Source organism: Lissotriton helveticus, chromosome 5_1 (assembly GCF_964261635.1).
Source record: "Lissotriton helveticus chromosome 5_1, aLisHel1.1, whole genome shotgun sequence".
Classification (NCBI taxonomy): domain Eukaryota; kingdom Metazoa; phylum Chordata; class Amphibia; order Caudata; family Salamandridae; genus Lissotriton; species Lissotriton helveticus.
Genome location: NC_136065.1, coordinates 1821426419 through 1821442574, shown reverse-complemented (window position 1 = coordinate 1821442574; position 16156 = coordinate 1821426419).

Genomic DNA, 16156 nt, shown 5'->3' with positions numbered 1-16156 from the left:
AACTGAAATTGAGTATCTAGGTCATGTACTCAGTGCCGAAGGCATCAAACCTAAACTTAATCTAGTACAGGCTATAACAGATGCTCCCAACCCCGACAATAAGGATGCACTCAGGTCATTCTTAGGCCTTAGTGAGTACTATTCCAGATTCATTGAAGGTTATGCTAGAATGGTAGAACCATTAAGATCGTTGTTGCGCAAGGGACAGAGTTTTAATTGGGAAAAGCAACATGATGTGGCCTTCAAGGAGGTTAAAGAAGCTATTGTTAAGGCTCCCACATTGAAACCTTTTGATTCACAGGGTTGTAATGTCATTACAGTTGACGCAAGCTCAGTGGGAATTGGTGCAGTATTTACCCAGAAAGTAGGTAGGCTTACCCATACAGTGGCTTTCATTTCACGAAGGCTTAATGACACAGAGAAAAATTACAGTACCATAGAAAGAGAGGCACTAGTCTGTGTCTGGGCGGTTGAGAAACTAAACATGTACATATGGGGCAAAGAATTTGAGTTGATCACCAACCACAAACCTCTTATATTTTTGTTCGACGGATATGGTAGGGGCAACGGGAGAGCTTCATCCAGATTGGTGAGATTGTTAGCAAGGCTTCAAGAGTATAATTTCAATATTAAACATATTTCGGGCAGGTGTAACATCAGAGCTGATTTTCTTTCCAGGTTGCCTACAGAATGTCACGATAAACAAATTGTTGAAGAAACAGAATGTGTAGTGTCTACTGTAGATGTAATACAACAGAGCAATATGACCATTTCTAATGAGGAATGGGTAGAAGCTATGAGTAAGGATGTAACTTTGTCTAAAGTTAAAAATTATATGAATACGTCATGGCCCCCCATACTTAATTTGTCTTCCGACCTTAGAACATTTATGCAAGTAGTTAATTAATTGAGCATAGTGAAGGGATGTATCAGAAGAGGGGATTTGCTAATTCCCCCCACCAGTGTCAGAAACAGAATAATAGACATTGCACACAAAACTCATTTGGGAGCCACCATGACCAAAAGGCGCATCAAAGAACATTACTGGTGGCCCGGCATGGACATGGACGTGAACTTATTTGTAGAAAAATGTGAGGCATGCACTAAGGCTGATAAACATTGGAAATTGAGAACGCATGAGATGCAACTTGTGTCATTTCCTAATTCAGCGTGGTTTAAGATTGCCATTGACATGGCAGGGCCTTTCCAACTGTTGGGACAGAATGAGAAATTCATTATCGCAGCCAGTGACTACTACTCAAAGTGGATATACCACAAATGTGTGAGCACCATAGACTCTGAAACTGTCATTGAATTCCTACTCACGTGTTTTGACATTGAAAGCAATCCACGAATTATTGTCTCAGACAATGGTAAACAACTTACTTCGACCAAAATAACTGATTTTTTCAAAGCACATGGAATCACCCAGGAGAAAACGCCTTTGTATTCGCCCAAATCTAATGGGCAAATTGAACGTGTCAACAGGTTCCTCAAGGAAGGTATCCAACTTGCCCTGTCATCTAATTTACCTGTGAAAGATTTTATAAGAGAAAGGGTATTTACTTACAACACAACTCAAAACTCAGTCACGGGTTTCTCTCCGTTCTTTCTGTTGAGGGGAAGGAGATGTGACCATGACATTACTCCCAAGTTTCCGTCATCAGAGAAAGAATTGCCCCCATCTATTGTTATTGATGATGATCGGCTGCATGTTAAAAAAAAAATAACCGATTTTCAAATGAAAAGTAAATTATATCATGACAAGGTGCATAGGGCCATATGCAAAGAATTCTGCAAAGGAGATTGGGCGTCGGCCACCAAGCCTGGTCATCAGGTCAAGGGAGAGTCCAAGTATTTTGCCCCCGAAGAAGTAGTGGAAGTCTCAGAAAGTGCTGTACGACTTAAATATGCAGGGTGGCGTAATAGAAGTGATGTTATCAGAGTTAGCAAACAACAGGCTGATGTGTGGGAAAGTGATCAAGCGGTTGGAAGAGGCTACGACGAGGGGTACTCATGGTTAAACATGTTAAATGGCAATGAGGAGTGCATACCCAATACCAATGCAGTCAGATCTAGTTTTGAAAATGAAAGTCATAATGGTTGTGAAAGTAGAATGGGACACAGTTATTGTGATACTAGTGATGTTATTGAAGTACCAGTATATGACACGGAAAACATTGACCAAGGTAATACTTTTGACAATGTGTACAGTGATGTTCAGTGTCCAGAGATCGCAAGATCTTCCAATGAGGATTGTATACATGGAGGGTGGCAAGGGACATGTACCAAGTCGGGCAGGATTGCAAAATTACCTAGTATGTACAAAGATTATGATGTGAGTTAGTTCTTCTTTTAGAAAGGGAGATGTTGTAGGTCTAGTTGTTCTCAGCTCGCTCGTTAGCCATTGGCCACACGGCTCGCGCAGCTGACAGTTCACAGTATGTATAAATATGACGTCAGTGTCTCAGCCGACTGACAGCTTCGCCCTTCTTTCATGTCGGTCACCTGTTCCTCCCCGCAAGTTCCTTTATTGTAATAAACACTTATTTCAACCACAGTACTTTAATTTGTAGTTATTATTCATTGTCACTACAGTCTGGTTCCGCAAGCTCCGTAATGGCAGCAACCGCCGCAACAGCCGCAATTATAACCGCCGCGGCTTCTTTCTGGTCCCCGGGTCGCGGGTCGCGGGTCGCGGGTTGGACTTCAGGCCTCAAATCACCCGCTGGCGGCCCGTAATGACACTCGGGGTTATCACGTCACAAACACGGAGCAGTGAGTCGTCACACTCGGGACACAGACGCCAACACAGCCGCTGCAGCCGGCTTCGCTTCGCACTGCTTGCTGCACTGCTTCACCACGCCTCCAGACTCTACGAATCAATCAGCATGCAAAGGATTGTGCCTGGTCTGCTTGGGCACTTAGCAAAGGAAAACAGAACTTGTAAGCAATTTAACTGAAACAATGTATTCATTCCTTTCCCATTTTTATTCGGTTGTAAGGGTTCCAGATAGACCTACAGATGACTGTTCTCCTGATACAGATGCCTATAGAAGTTATCGATTTCTCTTCTCCTATGAACTCCTCCCCCCCCCTTCAAGAGGCGGCTCTCTATTCCCCCCAACTTGGGGCCTACTACCAACTTCTTTCATCCCCATATCCTCAAGGGATTCTTGTCTACTTAATCCAATATTGGGCTTATTTTTATGAACGGCTAACTTCTTTTGTGGCTCATCCTCACAATTCTGCATATTCTGCTTGACCCCCATTTGCATATCAGTATCTTTCTCCTTAATCATCCTAGCTAATCTGACTTTATTACCCGTATTACTTGTCCTGACACTGTGCTTCCTTCTTATTGATTATCGCCCCATCCACATTCTCTTTGCCTTGCCCGTTTTCCTTTTACCTTTATATACTCTACTCCAACGGAAGGCATAGCTCTTATTTCCTAGTTTCCTGATCAGCATTGAACATTTTGAAATACAAACCAACTAGTGCCCTTCGGATCCCTGGGTGATATCTGCTCCATTTTTGGTTTCAACACAAACTGCTTTATTCTTGTGGTCTACTACCAGCTTAATTTACAAGGGTATACAGTTATTTATATGTTTTAACTTCGCTGCCATACCCATCAGTACAATTCCTGTTTTTTACCAACTCTTTGTTTGCCATTATTTCCTCCAGAACTCCTTGCAGAGTTTTCTGCATTAGAAGCATTACGTCCAGCACTGAGACTGTAGGGGAATACAACATTTCCTAGCTATCGTAAAGGAAAGTTTTGATTCTATTAAGGATGCGGAGGCGAGGATTAGGCTTTTCTTTCTCCGTTTATTTTTCTCCAGCAGCTTTTTCAAAGGCATATAACAACAAGAAAACTACATTTCCCATGATGCCAGGGGACAATGATAGAGAAAAAGACCATCAGCAATGAACCAATCCAGTATCAGAAACACCGGCAACTTCCCTCGTAGGACGCTCTATACTCCTCTTTCTTCCTGAGACCAAATTAAGCTGTCTCCTGTTTAATCCTGCTTGGAAGCGTCCAAACCTAAACCAAAGAAGAATAGTGGTAAATCTGAGAAAGTAAACCCTATGTCCAATCTCAAAAGGAAACACTGGCAACATAGTCCAGAACAGTATCAAACACCATCTAGGCAACATAACAATCATAAAAAATGAAACTCTTTACTTACCATAGATACAGAGGTGTTCTGGGAGGGCGTTAGTACCAGGGTGGGCTAATACTCGCTTCCGCGTCCTTAATAGAATCGTAACTTCCCTTTACAATAGCTAGGACAATTTTGTATTCTATGGCAAGACTGGAGGCTTCGGATTAGGCTAGTTTAACGCTTATCCACCATCAGAGAGGCCAGGGAAACCACAGGCTGAAAGTAAAACCTCTTGAAGGTGGAGTCAGAGGACATTGAGGATGTCCTCGAGCTGCGCTCCCAGGGAAAACGCCTTATACGCCATCGCCCCATGCACGGAAAGAGCTCCAAAACGCAAAACATCTATTCCTGCCTCCTCTATCGCCCAGCGAACCCATCGCGTGATTGTGGGGGACGAAACCACCCCGTGTGGTTTCGTAAGGGCTATAAATAGTGGGTTGACGCCCATTGGACGTATAACAATCGTAGCCGCATCATAGGTCTTAAGAGCCCTAACCACACATAATTTTGGGACATCAGGAAAGGCAGGATAGGATACTTAACTGGAATTAGTCTTGGTTCGTCTAGAAATATGAAAGGTGACTCCGTCCGTAGTAAAGACTCTGCCCGAAATATCCAGGGCTCGTACATCCGAAACCCTGCGGCATGATATGAGTCACAAAAGAGTCACAAGTAAAGACTCTGCCTGAAATATCCAGGGTTCGTAAATCCAAAACCCTGCGGCATGATATGAGGCACAAAAGAGTCGCAAGTTTGGCCGACATCTGCTTCCTGGATAAATACTTATTAGCCGGCCAAGATTTGAACAAGTCTAGAACCTTATTAACATCTCAGAGGACCGAGTAGAGAGGCTCAGGAGGAATGGATAACCTTATGCCCCGTATAAGTTTGTACACCAAAGGGTGTTTGCCAAGAGGAAGACCATCCACCAGATCGTGGTCTGCCGAGATTGCTGAACAAAAAGTATTAATTGACCGATAGGCCAAACCTTCCTTCGCTAAGGAGGCTAAGAAATTAAGGACATAGACAATGGGAGCCCCCATTGGATCCACTTGTTGTCAAATGCATCAACTCCCCCAACGGGGCCAAGCTGATCGATATCGCTTACTGGTGCTGTCTGCCCAGGACTTCGCAAGAAGCGAGGCAGCTTCTGCCGAAATGCCTGGCCTTTGCCAACGTTACCCGAAACTCACCAAGCCATCAGATGAAGACCCCCTGTGGCCAGGAGGTGATGGAAGTTCCCCAGAGGATCCTTGAGGAGAGAAGGACCGAGGGCTAGACGGATTGGAAAATCCCAGGAAAGTTCCATCAGAACCGGAAACCAGGCTTGCGCTCTCCAGATCGGGGTAATCACCACCAGGTCCACCTGTTGTCTCCTCACCTGGGTTGTCAACCGCATTATCATCGCAAAGGGGGGAAAAGCATACCCCCGCTCGTGCTCCAATCCTGAAGGAAGACATCCATCGCCAGAGCATCTGGATCCGGATTCCAAATGTAATACCTCCGCAACTGGGCGTCCAATTTGGAGGCAAAGAGATCTATTGAGAAGGGGCCCCAACAAGTATGGAGTTCGAGGAAGACTGAGGCATTGAGTTTCCACAGACTGGTGTCCTTCCAATGACGGGAGCACCAACCCGCCATCCGGTTGGATGAACCTGGGAGATGCTCCGCCAATAGAGATATGTGGTTGTCCAGACAGTACTCCCAGAGATCCCGAGCAAGGTCCGATAGCGCTCTGGATCGTGTGCCCCCTAAATGGTTGACGTAACGTACAGCTGCCACATTGTCCATCTTGAGCAAGACGCAGCACTGAACCGTATTCTTTGTCCAACACTTCAACGCTAAATAACCTGCCATTAATTCCAGGCAATTGATGTGCATATTTTGTTCGGAAGAGGACCATTTTCCACCAGTAGAGATTTCCCCGCAGCGGGAGCCCCAACCGGAGTCCCTGGCGTCTGTTCGATAACCAGGTCGGGTTGAGAACCAAAGACGGCTCGGCTGTTCCAGGCCTCCATGTGGGCGATCCACCACTGAAGTTCGGTTTTGGCCTCCTCTGAGAGGGGTACAACCTGAGAGTATGTGAGACCCCTGCGCAAGTGAAACGTCTTGAGACGTTAAAGGGCCCTGTAGTGGAGGGGTCCCAGGAAGATGGCCTGTATCGATGAGGATAGGAGGCCCACCACCCTGGCAAGGTGACGTAAGGATACTGTGGGCCTCGCCGATGTGCGTCTTAATTCGTGCCGAATCCTGGAAATTTTGCGGGATGGAAGGGATAAAGTGGCTTGGACAGAGTCTATCATGAACCTCAAGAACTGCATCTTTTGAGAGTGAACGAAGTCGCACTTGGACTCGTTGACCACAAAACCCAGGGACTCCAGGAGCGTAATCCCCTGCTGTAATTGGGTTAGCAAACGATGGGGACACTGACACAGTATGAGTATATCATCGAGATAAATTATCAACCGAGTGCCCTCCGATCGGATGCACTCCACCACCTGCTTCATTACCTTGGATTACCTTGGTGAAGCACCACGGAGCGGAAGACAGACCAAAAGGAAGGGAAGCAAACTCAAAAACCTGCGACTTCCATTGGAACTGAAGAAACGTCTGAGGGGGAAAAATTGGAATCGCTAGATAAGCGTCTTTCAAGTCCAGATGCACCATCCAGTCTTGTGACTGTTGGAGATCCCGAAGTAGGTGAATCCCCTCCATCTTGAAGTGGCGGTAAACGAGCCACTCGTTGAACTCCCTGAGGTTTATAACCGGGTGGTAACCCCCATCCTGCTTCTCAATGAGAAAAATATTGCTGAGAAAACCTCGAGGGTGCAAGACCGCGGGGAGGATCACTCCCTTGAGTAACAAATCCAAGACTTCTTTGTCTATTAGATCGGACTGGCTTTTTGAAAACACAGGAGCTTCGGTCAAACCAGTTGGGTCAATAGGTTGAAAAACTCTATTTGGAAACCTGTGACTGTTTGCAGGACCCAGGCATCCGAGGTAAGAGAATACCAATTGGGAAGAAAAAATTGTGATCTGCCCCCGATACTGACATCCCCCAAGAACTGAAGTCTCACCTTTTTGGTTGTTGTAGGAGGCATTGCCTCTGCCTCTGTCACCTCTTCAGCGTGGGTAGGATCTGGTAGGGTAGAAATGACCAAACTTTACTGGATGTTGCCACTGTCCTCTCCACGGTTCTGATGACTTGAAGAAGGCTCAGTTGTAAGGACGGCCAGTCGAGCGGCCCCTGCCACGACCGGGTGCGCCAAAAACACCTGGGGTGAAGATCGGCTTAATGGAAGATTGGCTTTATCCACAGAGTTGAAGGTATTTACAAACTTGCCCAACTCCTTCACAAATGGATGTCCTAAGAGATTGCCCTCTGCCACAGGACCCGCTTCTGAGTTGGCCAATTCCCCAAGTTTAGGGTCTATCTTATTAAGCAAAGACCTGCGCCTCTCAATAGAAATTGCCGTATTGGCATTCCCTAGAAAAATGATAGCCCTCTGTGCCCAGCCAGATAGTGATTCTGGGGAAATAAGCATACCAGAGGCCTTGGCGTCCTCAGCCATGTCCAGGATTTTCACCAAAGGCCCCGCCGTGTCCAAGAGCTTTTCCTGACACGCTCTCCAAGAGCGGTCAATGCCATTCTTGGGGTTGCGAATTAACTTAGCCAAGAAAGTGCCCATCTTAGAGTCCACTTACGGCGTGACAGCGACTTTACGATCCAGGGTCGGCCTTGGGCACTCCGCCCTCAGGCAACTCCTGACCTCCTTATCTAAAGGCTTTCACAAACGGGCGGCCATATAGGCGGCAACCTTAGGGGCTGGAACTCACACTGAAGACCTAGGCTGGAGAGGTCATCAGGGTTAAGCATGTCGCTATCAATCACTGGAGGGGGTACCTGATCCTCTTTCGAGGGGCACCAGGGTCTACCCAATTCGCTATCCCCATCAGAGGTCTGGGGGGACTCATCTGGGTCACCCGCAGGCGAAGCATCCGGGAGCTCAGAGGGTCCCGCCTGAGCCTCCGCCGACTGAACAGGAATTGAGGGGCTTTGGGCATCCATAAACACCTTTATCAGGTGCTCAAAGGCATCAGAATCTACACCTCCCTCAGCAGAGCGGTTCGTCTTGGGATCCGCGGCACTAGTGGAGGGCCCACCTGGAATTAGGGGTTTCTTTGACCCCTTGACATCTTCCCACACAGAGGGGGGTTGTTGGCACTGAGCCTGAAGTAATTCTATCTTCTTCTCCGGTGGCGCAACCACTTGGGACACCGCCTTCAGGATAGAGGAGTCCATTACCTGACAGAAGTGGTCGTATGTAGGCAAATAGGTGGCCTCCTCCTGCTGCCCCTCTTAATACTCCTCATAATCCTCCAAAATCAACTCTATGGCCGCAGAGAAACACCAAAGGGGATGTGGTAGGGAATAAAATCCTGTAATTAACAGTTAAAGCACTGCAAAGGGCTATACGCCCTGGGGCCCTGCTCCCTTCTGTTTTGGAGGGTAAAAAAGCTGCCTGGGCTGACCCCTTTGTAATATAGATGGATCTTACCCATTGCACGGGTGTTCTCGCACCAGGCAGGGGCTCTTAAGGAATATATGCCCAAGCGCTAGTAGCGCTAAACACACATAGCAGTAAACTTACCCTGCGTGAGCGTTAGGCGTTTTTCAAGATTTTTAAAGTTCCTTGTTAGGGGCAACAGATGGCCCCTTCTCTCCCCGGACATTTGCCTGCTCTTCCACAGTACTTTCCATTAGTACATGGGGAGGACAACCTGCTCCCTCGACCCACCCTCTTCTTGGTGGCACTGCTCCTAATCAAGGCTGCATTGCCTTCAACTGACTTGCCTTTAACAGGTTAAACAAAGTTATATTGGGCTGGACTAGAATGGGCTCACCTGGGGTAACAAGTACCACAGCCTCCACCTTCTAGGACTATTTAACAAGTTGCTTCACTCCATTCAAAGACAGAGAGAGGTGCACAAGTTACACGGTTCAAAGAGAAGAGCACTCCAATCACCTCCTCCCTTCGAATCTGAGCACAAGAGCAACCATCTCTTCCGCTACTCTGCTGCTGCCACCAGCTCATGCTGATTTAGGTGTAGGTTTCTTACACGAGTGACTGTCCCTCTCTGCAGGTTGGCCTCCCTCCCTCTGTCGCACATCCAACTCACCTCGGCTCCCCACGGAGAACAAACACAGTAGCAGGGTGGCCAATTGTCTGCCACCAGGCACCACCAAATAATTCCCCCCAGCAAGGGAACCGCACAGCACTGCAGAAACACCGAACCCCAGCCATGGACCGCGGCCAAGCAGCCAACGCCAAGCCACTAGCACTCAACAACACTCTGAAACGCAGACCAGGACCCCTGGAAAACAGATGAGCACAGCAGTAAGCCATCTGGAACACAATGACGTGTCAAAGATGCGGCCAAAGGGATGAGTCCAGCGAGGGACAAAAGTGGATTAAGAGAAAGAAGGCACATCTAAGGGGTGAGGTACTGGTTATTATGACTTTGTAAATGGTGTAGCTGGTTTTGAATAAGATGCGAGCTGGCATGGGGCTGGCCGGAGACACAGCAAATACTTTGTCCACCACGTCGACTGAGACAGCCATGGCACAACTCCAGTGAATTTTACTCAACTCATGATCGCTCAGGAAGCACGCCACGGAGATCTGAGACACAATTTCATGCCTCACCATGGACGTCATCTTCATCACAGAGACTTGGCTGAACTCCGGCTTCATGAGGGACATCACCATTGCCACCTCTGAAGGCTACAAGATAATACACTGGTAATTAACCAAATAACACGTAGGTGGAAGTGTCATCATCTACAAGAACACCATCCACTGCATGACCTCCTCAGATGACTCAATCCTGATAATGGAGCATCTCAACTTCCAACTTCACACAGATGGAAAAAGCACCATCAGAGGAACCCTTGCCTATAGACCACCACGCCCCAGCTTCAGCAACGCCATCCCTGACCTCATCGCCCGATCGCCATAGACTCCGAGCTAGACTCTGAGCACTACATCTTCCTATGGTATCTCAACTTCCACCTCGATGACCCTAGCGACACCAACACTACTGACCTCCTGGAAAGCATGAGCAGCATTGGCCTCAAGCAACTTTTCACCGACTCTACCCACATCGCTCAACCCCATTTTCACGTCCAGCGGCAGTCAACTACAACTATGTCTCACAGCTCATCTAGACATACCACTTCAGTGTCCTCTTCACCATTTCAGGACCAAACATCCCTGACTTCAATATAGTGGATTTTTTTGGGCGATCCAAAATGGAATTTCCGCATGATTAGTGGGAATTTTGCCCTGAATGAACAATTACAGGGCTTATTGTTGGCACGGAGGCAACTGGGCTTGACCTGGCAGGCTGGGCATTGTCAGCACAGCCAACAAGATGTGTGAAACATATTGAGTCAAACGTCTATATAGTCTAACGAGACTAGTGTATATGGATGTAGCTGTTAAGCAGTAAGATTTGTGATATTAGGGTGAGGTGAATAACCAGATAATGCTGGTCAGCGGGCCCCGTCCTTAGTAAGAGGACCTATGCATACTGGTGCTAGTGCATGTGGAAGGGAGCTGCGGAACCAAACGAGATTTTCACGATGAGATAATGGCTTTTCAATAAGCACATATACTCTATGTTGTGATGGTGGTGCAACAACTGTGTATTCATGGAATGTGTTGGTTTGAGCATCCACAGCCAGAAAATTTACCCCGGAATAAAAGACTTCAAACTGACAGATGTTGTTGTTGCCTTGGCAAGAGACCGGCCCAGGACAATCTGGATGGTCGGTCACTTATTCCTCCACCGGAGGCATGCATGGTTGAACCAGAGAGGCAGCTCTTGGGTGGGTCGGACATGTTCCACCATCATAAAATGGTGGGACTTACCAGAAATGAAGTGAGGAACTGATGGCGACATTGTCCAGACTGTGGGTAGCAACTGCATGGAACCCTGATATTCTAATATTATACCTGGCGGCAACAATGTCGCCTAGATGGGGAGGAAGGACCTCTTTTGTGACATCCGAATTGGGCTGCTGTAATCAGTAAGAAGTTTTGGCAACACCACCATCATGTGGTCCGAAATCATCCCTAGGCAGAAATTGAGAGGGGCCTTGTTGTAAAGCGCAGTGGACAATTCCAGGAGAAAACTCAACATTGTGGTCAGCAGGTTCTGCAAGGCAAATGGCCTAGAGAGCATCAGGCATAGGCTGATCAACCTGAGGTGTCCGGAACACTAACAGGGAATGGGTACACCTCTCAGACAATGGTATAGAGGTATTCCAGGCAAACCTTTGGGTGGCCATGGCAGGATGCCCATTAAAACAAGCATTTACAATGCAACGGTCTCACCTTTGCAAAAGTTAGAGCTATTGGCATTGTAAATGACAAACTTTTTATTTATGTGTTGGTTTTGAAAACAGATAAATAAATGGCATCGTCATTTACAATGCCAATAGCTTAATCTCTCGCAAATGCGAGACCTATTACATTTGCAATGCAATAGGTCGCGTATTTACGCGGGCTCCAGGGTTAGTACTTTCTGTAGAGATCTGGATCCTTATGAGGCATATGACAACCTTATGCATTCATTAAGAAACATGGGTCAAAGCGGAGAGGATTAAAACTTCGAAAGTAACTGAAGGACGGCATGCAAGACTCCACAGAAGGGAATTTGGCTAAATCGCGGAATACTGAAACTGGGCCACAACAAAAACATGAAAAAAGTATTGTGGCATAAGAGGGAAAAATATGCGAGTGGTTAAAGCACGACCCTTCTCAAGACGAAGGAGGAATTAAAACAAACTCTGCACAAGTGTTAAGCCTCTGTGGTAAACGGAAATAAAGAACTAACAGGACAAACCTGAAAAAGTAAGAAAGACAGCAAGAATGGACTGTGCAATTGGTGGAGGTAGATGCCAGGTACTTGCCTTATAGTCCAAAAAAGGTTTCAGGGAGGAAAATGTCCTGCCTCCTGCTGAACAGGTAATGTAGTGTGTGCTCCTTCACTGTTTCTACTTAGGCAACATGTCATTATACATTTTTTGTGGGTGCAATTGAATTAAATGGTCAACCACCATCAATGGCAGGGGTGGGAGATTTTTATTTAAGCAATTGCAGTGTATTTTTTTTTGGATGCTGTGGAACCGAAAACTTTAGCATTGCTATTACTACACCTATAATGAGCTAATAGCCCAATATAAACGCCTACTGAATAAAAACGAATTTGTACTAGAAAGTAGTTAGTATCCCATGGTTTCACTGTCTTTTACCCCATTCTTGCTCCACTGGGCCATCACCGCCTGCCTGATTAAACTTTAATGGGCCAGAATTCATCTGCCCCCTAGCCATTGACCACAGTTGGAATAGTTATTAACAAATAGTGGTTCCTTCATGGGCAACGGGCATCTTTGGTGATGTGTAGTAAATGTCACACAACTGATATGGGAACATAAAGGCCTTATTTCTGTGTCCTGCAGGATTCTCGAATCTGCAGCTGTGCTCTGGGCCTTAATGGGAATGGTATTACTGAAGGGCAGATGCTCTGTTGACCTGGCCAATTGATAAGGACTGGTCCTTCTCAAAGACAGTGCCCTTTGAAGAATTAGTGCTCATACACTGACCCATTGCTGAAGGACTGGTTCTGTGCACACATGGTCTGTGGTCCTAGTGATGAGAGACTTGTGCTCCTCACTCACAAGAGATGCATCCCACTGAGAGAAATGGGGGATGCACAGTGGGTTAGGACAGGCACGCACCCACCCTCCCACCCTTAAACCCCGCCCAAAGGCATTGCGCTAGAGTCCGCCACCTCACACATCATCACGGATACTTTCCATTCCTGGGCTTTCATGTTACGAAAAAATGTATTCCTGGTGTAACAGTCTTACTTTGCTTCCACTGAGATAATTAGTTAGCGATTAAAAGCACAACACTGAAAAGGTCATCCATGGACAAGACTTAATCAGCCCCGCCTAGTTTCTCAGGTCCATGCCTCCAAACCAGTCAAGACTTTTGTTGTTCTGGAACTTTAAAGTCCTGGAGCAGCACGTCACCACGCATTGAACTGTGAAACATGGCAGCTGCGCCTAATAAAAGGTGTATTGTTGAAGGGTTGCATTACTCGTTTATAAGGCACTTTTGCTTGGCCCGGAGGCGAAGGGAGGTAGTTGTGCGCACCTGTTTCAGTGCACACAAACGCCACACTGCTGCCATAGCCTCACAGCTCTAGTCGCACCCCCTAACATTACACGACTGATGGGCCAGTGCACGAGACACGTACGTCAGTACTTGTTCATAGATCATAGCAGCCCGCTGCTTTTCCTCTCAGTGGGGCCCACAGCGCGTGAGAACCTGTCCTCCGGAATACGCTACCTGAGCCGTGCTTGTGTCGTAGCAGGAGTTTCACGAGACAGGCCTTCAAGTTGAATTGGGATTTGCTTGCCCCCCAGGCTTTAAAATCATTCACACCCCTCGACTGAAGAACAGAGGTGGTGGAATTGGTATCATCCACAGAGAAAAGCTGGGTCTCTTTCAGCTTAAAATTAGTGAGGTTTTGGGTTTTGAACTGATGGGGTTCTCTATTAAAGATTTGGAGAGAACACTGCTTACAGGGGTGCTTTGCTATCGTCCACCGGGCTCGGCACCCTCCCTATCAGACTTTCTTGACCTAATATATGATCTATCCAACACTCACTCTAAGCTGTTGGTCCTGGGGGACTTCAACTTATGGCGGGGGGCCCACTGGATGGGGCGTTTACGTCACTTTGCCAAGCCTTTGGGGACATTCAGTTGCAGCAATTGGTCTGCTCAGCGACTCACAGGGGAGGTCATGTCTTGGACTTGATTTTCGCTGACGCTCAATCGGTAGTGATCAACGATATCTCACGCCAATGCTGGACCGACCACACTCTTGTGGCCTTCTCCCTTCGTATAGGGGATTATTCCTCTGAGGCAGCTGGGGTAGGACGGTCGAAACTGGGTAGACCTTGGTCTCGACTACTCAGCTTATCTCCTTTGCCTTCCTTACTACCGGACAATTTTTGTCTGAGTAATTCAGTGGAGGAAAGCTACTTGACTCTGTGCCGGTCTATCACCGACACGCTAGATAAGGTTGCTCCCCTTCGTAAGTCTCGCGGGAGAGTGAACCGGGCGTCTCCCTGGTACACGGAAGAGCTTCGACAGTTGAAGTTGAGCTGCAAACGTGCAGAGAGAGCATGGAGGAAGCAGTATTCACCACCAGCAAAGGCCTTGTTCAGGCTCGCACTGCAGAGCTATAAGGCGCAGATTAAGCTGGCCAAGGCCGCTTTTTTGGAATTTTCCTTGAATCAGGCGCCTAATAAATCTCAAGCCCTGTTTAGAATTGTCAGGGACATGTCCCACCCTATATGTGTGGTTAACTCGGTCCCTGCGTCGTAGGCCCTGTGCGATTCCCTGGCTGGTGCTTTTGAAGAGAAGACTGCTAAGATCCTAGAGGACCTAAAGTACCCTCTGCCCGCTGCTCTCGGCTTGGGAGCTCCGGTTAGCCCGCTCAGTCGACCCCGGCCAGTTGGTTGTAACCCTGGCCTGGGAGCTCCGAACGGGTTATCCAGTCGACCCCAGCCGACTGAATCTGCTCTCCCAACAAGAGCCCTTGAACTGGGAGCTCCGGGTGGCCTGCCCAGTCGACCCCAGCCGAGTATCCCAGTTTCTAGCCTGGGAGCTCCGGACATTCATCCCAGTCGACCCCAACTAAAACTTTTCCCCCGTCCTTCCTTTGAGGAATTCTGTAGTTTGGCAAATACGGTGTCTTCCGGCTCTCCGCTTGATCCACTGCCTCCCAAATTTTGGAAGGTTTTTCAGGTGGAACTTTTTCAACCTTTGTATTCCATCTGCCTCCAGTCTCTGGAGTTGGCATCTGTCCCTGAGTGTTGGAAGCTAGCAGTAGTGTCACCTCTGCTCAAGAAACCAACGCTGGACCCGACTTGTCTCTCCAACTTTAGGCCAATTTCCTTGCTCCCATTTCCTATTAAGATCATGGAAAAATGGGTGACCCGCTCGCTCTCAGGTTTCCTGGAGAACATCGGATGGTTCGATGAGGCACAGTTCGGCTTCCGCCCCGGGCACGGGACGGAGTCCGTGCTGGTAACCGTGTTGGACAACCTTCGTTCGCGTGTCGACAGTGGTCGGGCAGCCTTTTTAGTGCTGCTCGACATGTCGGCCGCGTTCGATACGGTGTGCCACCGGACCCTCATCAGGAGACTGGAGGAGTGTGGGGTCACAGAGGATGCAAGAGACTGGCTTACATCTTATCTGGGCAGTCGGCAACAGTTGGTCTCGCTCCCTCCATTTCGCTCTGAGCCAAGGAAAGTAGGGCAGGGGGTCCCACAGGGCTCGGCCATTAGCCCAATACTTTTTAATTTGTACCTCCGCCCCTTGGTCCAGCTTATAAAATCTTTTGGTGTCTCGGCTTTCAATTACGCCGATGACACCCAGCTGGTCTTTTCCTTGGAGGGCAATAATGCGGTCTCGCTGGAGACATTTCACCGCTGCATGGCAGCCACAGCAGACTGGCTACGGGCCAACTCCTTACAATTCAACAGCGCAAAGACGGATGTGCTCTACTGTTCCACAGATCGGATCTCGCGGGTACTTCCTGCCTCCTTTCCCGAGCCAGTGTCGGCGGCAGAGTCTGCTGGCAACTTGGGGGTGATCTTCGGCCCAAATCTACAGCTGGATATGCACGTCAATAAAACCTCTTCTACGTGCATGATGCTGTTGCGCATGTTGCGCAAAGTTCGGCCCCTTCTCCCTGCCCAAGCTAGGCCGGAAGTAGTTCGCGGTACCATATTAAGTCGTTTAGACTATGGCAATGCGTTACTTCTAGAGGCCCCAAAAAATCTGTTGGGGAAGTTACAACGGGTGCAGAATATGGCCGCCAAGTTGGCTCTCTCA